The following is a 10,732-nucleotide window of genomic DNA, read 5'->3' as shown; positions in this document are numbered from 1 at the left end:
CGGATTTTCTAATGCTTCTAAGAGTAAATTAGCAAAGATTTTTTCCTTTCTGGGCCATTACCTTTCAGAAAACTGCTGCCATAAGGTTTTGTGGGGAAATAATAATAAAAAAAAAAATCACACATTTGGTATACTTTGTTATGAAACCAAACTAACCAGCTCAACTACTTTTTCCTGGCTTGACCACCACTGAAATGAAAGAAGACTTCTCATATGAGAGGGAAGTTCTTCTTTCTTGGAAACCTTGACCCTGCTACCAGTAAATATGGAGATACCATTTAGAAAAACGTCACAGATGATTGTGGTCAAATCTGTTGAAAGTGGAGCAAGATGTATAAAAAAGCATAGCAACAATACTGATCAGCCAGCACACGAGCAATAGGTTATCTGTGTGAGCATCTCAGTGCAGAAGCTGCTTTGAGGGTTAACAAAATTAGGTTAACCTCTGTCATCTAACCAGTCTTGCTGTATCACATGTGCTGCTGTGACTGTAGAGGCACGAAGATTTGGGAGCGAAGATGAAAGCATATTCTATTTTCAGATCCGGGCGTTTTTTAGTTCTGCTTTGTCTTTTCACTGTGGAAGGCAAAAAGTCACCTACAGGAAAATATACCTGCCGAAAAGGACTCCTCTCCCAAGTGACGGAGAACCTGTATACCAAGGCAACTAGTTTAAAATCATCTGTTCCTGTAAGTGGATCCCACTGGTTGAAAAGTTTATTTTATTTATAGATGCTTCTTTACTGGCTTCGTTACTGAGCACCTGGAAACTGTAATAAGCCAAATGATCTCTACAGTCCTGAGAGGCAAGGTAATGCCGCTACTCCTTTTGTAAAGATGGGAAAAAAGAAGATGCAGAGAGGTGAGATGAGTTTGCCGAGGAGTTTGCCATGAAAGAAGTTTGTAGCTAGGCTGGGATTGGAACACAGATTTGCTGAGTTCTCATCCTACATCTGAATACAGGTGCTGATTATTATTATTACTATTAAGTTTTGTACAAACCAGACTCAAGACTCTGTCTCCTTTCCTCTGCTTAGGTTAATTAATACTAGAACATTATATTTTGCAGAAGGATCTCATCAAGAACACAAGGCTGCTTAAAAAGACAACAAAAATGCTGTTTATGGTAAGATTTATGCTATTGTTTTTCCATTTTATTACTTCAACTTTCCTTTTGTCAGTAGAGGTAGGAGTGCATGATCTAAAGGAATGACAGCCAACACAAAAATCACTTGTATTTAATTAGGAAGGATGTTGTATTTATGAAAGCCATACATTTAATGAAGTCCTCCACTTAGAGGAAGAGTGTTACCTCTGCCCCATAGAAAGGGACATTCCCCTGGGACATGAGGGGAGAGTTGGGTGTGGTATGGGGAGAAAGGTGGATTCGGAAAGCCTGGCTGGAGGGACTTCTCTCTAGGTGGTTGCAGTGGTGCTTTGCCAGGGGGGTTGGGGTGATGGTGTTTGCCGTGTCAGGGGGAGTGTGTTCTTGGTAGGATTTGCTCCTCCTGCGAGCGCCTGGCTATATGCGACCCTCCCCAGCAACACTTTCAGGTACAAGTCCATTCACATAAGGGTCAGGGCCACAGCCACTGTCCCGCCAGCTTAGGCACCTTCTGCTGAGTGTGTCTGGTACTACTGAGAGCCCAGGGATGCTGCTCTGGGCTTTGACATTTGCAGATGCACTGGAAAAGGAAAATCAGAGTTCCCCAGCGTGTGATTCAGCATGGCAGCGAGACACTAAACTTGGGGTGCACATTTTTAAGTGAGTCAAAGTGTGTGAGGTATTTTAGCTTCCTTAACACAGAGATCTAGTCAGCAGGGCCAACTGAGTCAGTTTATCCTTAAACAGAGACCCACTGGCCTTTGAATTTCCCCATTGATTACCTTGGGAGTGAAGGCTCCCTGCCTGCCTGTGGGACCTACACAACGACACTTGCATTTGGGTGGCTTAATCTGCAGTTGCATTACCCTGCTGGTGGGAATTTCACACCTGATACTTGGCTCCGTTGCCTAAAAATAGCTGTTTGAAATACCTTTGGGTATCCAAGAGATCCCACAGGCCAGGCAGATAGGACACAGGGTATACAGGATGACTGGTCTCTTCTGGAGCAGCAGCTGGGGATTGCTAGGATACCCTACAGCATCTTGAATGGTATGGACACTGATGTGGAGGAATGGAACAATGACACCCACAATGACTCCTGCCGTTTGGGCAAGATGGTCTGGCTTAACTCCTCAGTGTATCTTCCATTTCTTCTTTGAGTGTTCAATAGATTTGTTGGTGTCGCTTCTATTCATGTTTGCTCTTACCCATAGTCCTTTGGCTGCCAGCACAACATCCTCCTGCCTTTCCTCCAGCAACCACAGGCACACGTTGAGTTGCTTAAAAAAAAAGGAAGCAATCCAATGGGATAGCAAACCTCATGAAAATGTTTTTATTAATTGTATGCTTTCTAAAGACCCATATTTTTATGAGGATGAAGTTTTAGGCTAAAGTTGACTTGTGAGATTTTCATTTGGCAACTCTTTACCTGCTTTGTTTCCAGACAAACTGCAGTGTTCGAGATCAGCTCCTCTCCTTCTATATGAAAAATGTTTTCAGTCATCTTGGAGTAGGAAGTGACAAGTTGTATGTTATTAATGCCTTCCAGGTCCTGCAAGCAAACATGAATGCCTGTGTAAGTATATTCCTGAGAGCCAAACTAACTTTGTTCAGCCGAAAGGTTAGGAAAGGGCTCCGTCACAGTTTTTCAGCAGATAGAAAGAAAGGGTGATTCAGTTATTGCGTGCCCCACACCACAGAGGACTCAGCTTCCTGAGGGCTTCCTCGCTGGGGCCAGAGAAGTTTAACACCACTCGTTTCTTCCCAGAGTGAGCCCAGGGGGTGTGGGCAAGGTGGTGGGGACACCATGGAGACAAACCACTTCCCTGCTGCTGATGTTGCCTTGTGCTGCCCTCTCAGCACCAAAGCTGCAAAGAAGCAGGGTAGTCACAGGGAGAAATGTGGCTCCTCAAGTTTCTGCCATATAACACTGGTTATGCTTTCCTTCTTCAACAGCATACCCACTGGACATGCGCAACCTTTACTCACATGTCACCTCTGTTCCTCCATACTGAATTTTGAAAGGGCTGGTGGTGTCTCATGAGTAAGTGGGGACTGCAGTTATGAAGCACATTGGAGCAGTTTCCATGTGCCGGCTGTACCTGCAGTCAGAGCAAGTTGTCAGGGAGTGATGCTGCCCACTGGCAGAATGTCCCTAGAGTGGATCCAGGTGTCCCAGGGAAGAGGCGCTTTTGCCAGTGGCATGTCAGCATCCCACCCTATAAATAACAACAGGACAGCAGTTAAAGCACACTTTTGCCCATGCAAGATGCATACAAAGACACTATGATGCTACGATGACACTGTCACTTGTGGGTCATTTCTCTTACCTGTTTTTAAGGGCAGATGAATAACAACAGGGCGTGCCTTAAAACTTTGTCCTATGGCTATTTTTTTTTCTCCCCTAAACCTGCAGTCCTCACAAGTCACAGTGTCCCAAAAAGTGGAGCATGACTTAGGGTGAAACATAGCCATGCATATCCAGATAAATGTCCATAGTAATTTTAAAAAGTGGTGGCAGGATGAGAAGTCAATCAAATGTTAACGAATTAAAACTTTGTCTAATCTGAATTGTGTGGTAGCATGAAAGAAAAGGACATTGGTTCTACATGTACGCAAATATTTGCAATGCAAAAATAAGCAGCTTCAGAGATCTCCTTGCAGAGTTGTAGCTCAGAACACAACTGGAATATTTGCATGCTGTAAAAAGATTCAAATCTCAAAGGGAGAAAACTGCACCAGCTTTCAGGTTCTGCATTTAAAACCATGCTAAACAGCCACGATTTACAGTCATTATTCCCAGCATTCAGCACACTGCTGTGGTTACCTGTGTTTGTCAAAATTCCAGATATTGTATGCTATAATATACTTTACAGAGATTTCATTCTTGTCTGGAAAAGCAATTACACCCTATATAAGTGCCTGTACACACCGAGGAGGTCAGATTGTCAACTGCGACTGAACTCGGAATATCAGTTATTTTGAAATACCATCGTGACTGGAGATGGCTATATAACTTAGTAATACATTGGCTTCTGTGCTGTATGGAGACAAAATGTTGCAGGTTTCTCAGAGCTCCTGCATTCTTTTTCATAATTAATGCTGATATTAAACACAAGTCTAAACACAACAATTTACTTTTCTGGATCTTAAAAAATACTGGTAGGAGAGAAAAGACTTCCTCTGGTATTAGAAAAAAAATAGTTCTTTAAGAAATGATGGCTTGTCATGATTTTCTATGAGATGTTTCATTTCTGGAAACTAACATTTTTAAAGTTTTTGTATTAATTCAAAGCCAAAAATACAAAGCCATGTGAAAGAATAATAGGAACTGTGAACAGAATGAAAGTAATGGATCCTTTGCTAATTCCAAGTTTGAGATTTCTCCATCATGTTATTCCTCAATAAATTATAAAACTAATTCATCCATCTACATAAGCTCTTTAGTTTTTATGACCTGGTTGAGTTACAAGGTGTTTATCAGAAGGGATTTTCACCGTGGCCACATACTTCTGCAATGAATTTGTTACCTTTCAAGGATAAAGTTCTTTATACAATTGAGGGAAACAGTGATACCTTTATATACATACCCACTCTATATTCTTTCATAAATTCAGGCTCTAATTCAGCCAGCTAGAAGCATGTGTGCTATTTAAAAATCCTAACAATATTTGTCTCCAAACTGCTTTCAAAGACTTTGTACTACATTATTAATGATTCTCACCCTACTGGTTCTTGGTTTTGTCCAAACAAGGGAACATTAATATTTTAAAACGTTTTAGGAGCCTGAGCCCTGTTTTTCAAAAACACTTAAGCTCTAAAATCTCTAAATCCCTTTTCTGCAGTGAAAGCAGGCTCTTTCATTTGGAGTATGACTGCACAGTAAAGGGAGCAGACATTTTTCCTTGGATACCGGGAGCATCCACCTGCAGCATCACTGACCTATTAACTTGTTCACGTGCCCTAGTTGGCAACATTGCTGAGGACAGTATGATGTTGTTTCTGAGGTCAGACCCGTGCTCTTACATTCGTAGACTATGGAAGTTTTCTTGTATTTGAGTGGAGTGCAGAAAAGCAATATACTCACTGCAGGACTTTTAATCATTGCTCTGTCATCATCAGTAGAGCTTGCAGACCTCAAGCAGAGATTGCAGTGCCACTCACAATGAACAAGACTGTTTGCTTGCTCATTTGTTTGCTTGTTTATGCAGAAAGGACAGAGTTTGCCATGTGTACTACCATTCAAGCCGGCATAGTAATTTAAGGTCAGTGCTGCTACCGAATGATTTCTGTGGAAATCTGCATCATTCAAGCTGACCTTAAAAAACAAAAAAGCCCCAAGTCAGAAAGAACTGCCCTAGTTAGAAAGCTTTTAAAGGTTTACAAATTAGAGTTGCTTTTATTTACACTTCCATCCTGTGACGTGACTTCAAGAAGCACAACTTGAAAATGTTTCTGCTCCTTCTTACTCTGTGGGAGCAAGAAAGGACTAACCAACCTTTCCAGTGGAGTCACCCCTTTTCATATGAGTTGAGGGCCTTTGCCTTTTTCCTTTGCAAACACATTGTCATTGTTCATACACTGGAGAAGATCAGATTTTTCCCTTTTTTCCCTGAAAGAATGATTCTTCCCCTTGGAAAGCCTGGAGACCCGGGCAGTCAGCAAGCCTAGTTGCTCCAAGAGCTCAGCCAGGCATCACCCCCCAAAAAACCCATCCCAGCACAGTTTTGGCCAGCCAGCACCGGTCCCTCACAGCCGGGTGGTGAGGAGAGGCCCCAGGCATGGCGGGGTGTCCCCAGTGCTCCCACTGCTGGCAGCCCTGGCCCTGCTGGCTGGGTTCAGCCCGGGCTGCAGCCTTCAGGTCCTGTGGGATGGGCTGATGGATTCTTTCCTTCCTAAACCCAGATTTCTTCTGTTCAAATCTGGCAGTGATACTGCAGCCCTGCATCTCCGGCATCACAGTGCGGGCAGTGGGATGCCAGAGCTTGACACTGCTGGGTAGTGTGGGTGGGATGGCCGGGGGCTGGGTAGGGTCTTGCAAAACTCCCAGTGATCTTACTGGAAAATGTAGCTTGACAAAAGGGTGCAGGATTAGTCTGCAATTAGCCAGACAGTGGAGGAATGGGCAGGAAAATAGGGGAAGAATAAATTAACTTTATAAACAGATTTGAAGCGTTTTCAACAATGTGCAAAATGGCCTCGGTACTTTGTAAAGGCCTTTGGCCCTTGGCATCGCCTTCTCCGAAGGCTGGGAGTGAAAGGGCCTTGAATCTTAGAGCTAGTATGCACTGTGCACAAGCTGTAACTGAAACTGATGTAAAGATCACTGAGATAAATAGAAAATGTTTAAAAAGACTTAGTGCTCTTCTTATCTGTATGTATAGATATACACTTTTTTGTGCTGTGAACTCAGCTTGCCAGGAAGCACACAGGTGAAATAACACATTTGTAGTAGCAGGAGATGCCAAAGCCATGTGGAGTTCACACATTTTACCGGTAGTCCTATGGTGCCACACTGTGGGTTGGACTCATCATCGTCACTATGCCTTTACATCAGCACCTTTGCTGCAACAAGCTCTTTCGGTTTTTCATCCCTTCAGCTTCCATGTGCTCCATCTACAAGGTTAACTTCTGCGATCAAAAAATTAAAGAAAACGTTTCTTAAGGTAAGAGCAGGAGGCGCTGGCTCTCAGCTGCAGCTGCACTGTTCAGGCGCTGCGGGTGGTTGCTTTTCTAATGCCTTTATCTTCTTCACAGCTTGGAGAGAAGGGAATCTACAAGGCCATCCATGAGCTGGATATTCTCCTTCCCTGGATTCAAGCCTACATACAGACCGTTGTATGAAGAACAAGGAAGCGACAGACAGCACGCCACTTCCCTGCTAAGAACAGACCCTTACCCAAAAGGCCTGAAAATCAGCTGAGTACCGGACATGTAGCAGGACTGGCAGTAACCCTGACCAGCTGAAGGAGAGCCTCTGTGATACAGCAGCATCAAGAGGGATTTTCAAGAGCTTTCACGGTTGGCCTGGCATAGCAGCTACACCTGTCCTGCAGTATGAGGGCAGCCTCTGGAGCACTTACAGCATGCTGATGGACCTCTCGTGCTGCTGACCTGCCACCTGCCTCACAGGCAGCCCCTGGACATGTGGCATGAGCGTAACTTGAAATCTGCTGCCATGTGGATCAGTCACAATGCCCCATTGCCATGGGCGTGAGCTAGCCATGCCTTGCACCACCCTGTGGGATTACAATTCAAAGCATCAAGAGCCACTTTTGAAAATCCCTCTTCTAAGCGATACTATGGGTTTTTTTTGTTATAACTATATAGCAGTATACACAAGCCATTCTACATATAAATAAGAAAATTAATTATATATTGTTTATCAGTATTATTAATTTAAGGTAATAATTGATCCCTAATAAATATACTCCAATTCATGTCAAAACTTTGGTCTGTGACTCATGCATGACCTTCAGGTGTCATATGCTCTACAGGAGATCACACGATGCAGAAAACACAATGAATGGATTATCTTGAACTAGGATTGCGAAAATGGTTTGGGAGAGGTTATGAGAAGTTGTTACTTAAATAGTGGTAGTGGTTTCCAAAGTATCTTTCATACAGTAGAGAATAAAGATGAATTTCTAGTTTTCTCACATTTTTAAATATTTACCAGAAGAAACCATCTAGGTGATGAAAATATTCCCAATCTGTATGTTTGCACTTCCACAGGGGTGAGGTTCTGCAAAATTTCAGATCTCAGTGCTGGTATGTCAAGGGCATTGAATACATCGATGGTGCTGACACGGAAGAACCTGAGCCAGTTCCTCCTCTTCACTATGACCTTCTGCAGCCCAGGGGCAATGGTTGGTCTTTGATTGATGGGAATCTTTTGATTCCAGGGTGCAACTACATATGCTCTCTGAACAGGCTATAGTCAGTGCACCTTCATTTTTATTCCTTCAGGGAGCACTCAGAAACTCTCTGGGATCCCCATGCAGGTGGTAGCCAGAGCAGTAGGAGGCAGCCTCGCTGCTCCCACTCCTGAAGTCATTGAAGGAGCCACCACTGCTGCTAGCAGGCTGTTGATCTTCATCCAGGTGAGTTGTTAGTGGCTGGTGAGTGTTGAGGAGAGAGAAAATCATCATCTTTTCCTTAAACTTGCAAATCACCACCCAGCATCCTCAGAAGGAGAAAGCATGAAGCTGTGAGTGAATCCAGCTTATGACATGCTTCTGTTGTGATCAGAGCTACATGCTAGCCCCTACTCCAGCAGCTCCTTACAACCCCACCTCCTTCTCCCTGCCTGCAAACTGTGTGTGACCTGTCGTTACTGATGCCTCAGAAACTTGGAGTGTGGCTGGCTTTTTCTCCCAGCTTCTTCCATAGCTTTGCAACACACCTCATTCCCACTAGTCATTTGTGGCAGAAGCCAAAGAAAAGCATTGCAATGCAGTAAACTGCAGTGTGGAAGTTACTCATTAGTACCCTTTACTTCGTTAAAAAAAAGGAAGGATGCCATCATTTTGGGAACCTGCCAAAGCATTCAGCAGATCTCAGTGACAGTGGCTTCTGATGACAATACACTTTATATAACAAATGCTCTCAGACAAATGCAAAGGCTTATCTTCAATAAGAACACAAGGCAATTCCTTTATACTTATGTTTAATGTGAAGAAGGGAATAAAGACATGAGCTTTCAGCACAAACAGTGACCTGCCATATCATTGACTTTCTAGCTTTGTATTCTAGCAATTAACATTGAGGAACTGTATTAGTTACATGTTGAAATATAGGACATTATTCTGTTCTCTGTTAAATTCTGTTAAATTAAGATGGATTCTGATAATGTATCATTTCCACAATGGTGGATGCTCTTGGGAAATACCACTGACTGTGGTACCAGGACAGCAACGACAGTGTGCACTTCGTGTGCCCAGTGTATTCTGGAGTTCAGCAGTCAGTGCCACGGCACCGGTACACATCTTTTCCAGGGGCCACTTGATATTCCTGTGTTGACTTTAGTCATCACATATTGAACATCCCCGTTCAGAGGAGATTGCTAGGCATGCCTGTTAACATATTAGGATAAACATGGAGATGTTTTATTCGAATATGTAAAGAAATGTTCATATGTGGTGGTTTCTGTTTGCTGAGCATTTTCTTCTCTTACCATGATTTCACCTGATGATGTATGTCCCACAGGTTTTGTAAAAAGAAGGGCTGACTTGAAGAACTCTAAAAGGAGGAAAAAATCCAACACTATCTGCCATGGACAATTCTCAGGTAAATTCTATTTCTTGTTACTCTTCTGAAAATGGGAAATCAATTATGCAGACAAAAGGAAATATGATACATGATAAACATGATATACATGATATGATAAACCAATGTTACTTCTCACATAACTAGTCAGATGGTGACTGAAAGCTTCCCTATGCAGAGTTCATATTTTTTTGACCTGTATCATTTTCACATCATCTTTGATCTCCAGCTTCCTCAGCCACTGACATGAAAGGACAGAGCTTGGAAACAGACTGCCTAGGTGACCATGGTAGGAGTAAAAGAGAAGAGTAAGAATATTTTGTAAGATAAATTCAGTAGAAAACTGTCCTATAAAACTAGTCAGTAAGCAATTTTCAAAAAACCATAAAAACAACAAAATAACACAAAGGACTCAACTGGTGAGGACTGTATCATATGCTAAAATTATTCCTAATACTTTAGCACTACAAATTTAAACCAGTTCTTTGTGAAGGATAACAGATATGCCTGACAAAAAGTGCTCTTATGCATACACTTTCTTACTCTGGGAGACAGCAAACCTAATGTGCCATCCTACACAGTGATTTTAAATTTGACAGGGACCTGCTAATCCAGAACAAATAGGGAGTAATATATAAAAGGTGCAGGCGAGGGCAAGAAAGCTGCTTTATATCCCTTATGCCAGAGGAATACCAGCTCCAGCTGAATGCCTTGCACATTTAGCAATGAGACATGGATTTAATCCTCTATTTTATTAGTAGTGTTATGTTATATTATTTCATTATTTGCTATTTTATTAGTAGAAGTAGTCACAGTATACAATGCACCAGGTTTTGTTGCAGTACCTTACCAGGCAACTGTGCTTTATTTAAACAAACTTTATTATAAAACAAATGAAGTCTGAACATAACATTCCTGGCTCTGACGAATCACCTTCAAATTATTTAGATCTTACTGAATTTCCTTTTTTTGGCTGTTTTGGAATGCTCTCCTTACATTAGGAGATGTAAGTAAGATGACTTAGTAAGATGACACCTAGGAAGCTAATGAGACCAAACCACAGTCTGAACTCTCTCTTTTAGATTTCATGAAGCAGGTTGTTGCCAAAATAGCACATTCAGGGAGAAGAAGCAGGGAAAGCTGGCCCAGTGCTTTAACGAACTGGAGGCTGCAGAGACAGAACAGGGCTGACACAGCCCCCGCCCCACCTGAAAGGGCAGGACCCATCCTGGCTGAACCTGGCTGGAGCAGGAGCCTGAAGGTTTCCTGGGGTGCAGTGCTCATTCCAGGGTGAGCTGGGCAGCAGGGGGACCCAAGGAAAGGAGGGGTAATGGCTGAGAGTACGTCCATTAGCTCATCC

The 10,732-nt window shown here is 42.8% G+C and overlaps 1 protein-coding gene across 3 annotated transcripts in view; it reads left to right on the top strand.

Annotated features, from left to right (window-relative positions):
* The first annotated feature begins 592 nt into the window (after positions 1-592).
* Positions 593-10,732, top strand: part of IFNG (interferon gamma) — a 35,676-nt gene continuing 25,536 nt past the window's right edge. The window contains exons 1-3 of one of the 3 annotated variants that reach the window (XM_080392223.1): positions 593-962; positions 1,069-1,125; positions 2,549-10,732. The exon at positions 2,549-10,732 is cut by the window's right edge and continues 20,190 nt beyond it. The gene's annotated coding sequence lies outside the window, so the exon portion shown is untranslated. The other 2 variants (XM_080392222.1, XM_080392221.1) reach the window with 2 other exon arrangements.

The sequence above is a fragment of the Falco punctatus genome, assembly GCF_963210335.1.
Source record: "Falco punctatus genome assembly, chromosome: 6".
Classification (NCBI taxonomy): Eukaryota; Metazoa; Chordata; class Aves; order Falconiformes; family Falconidae; genus Falco; species Falco punctatus.
The sequence above is the reverse complement of the archived record's forward strand: the minus strand, read 5'-3'. Positions and strand labels throughout refer to the sequence as shown.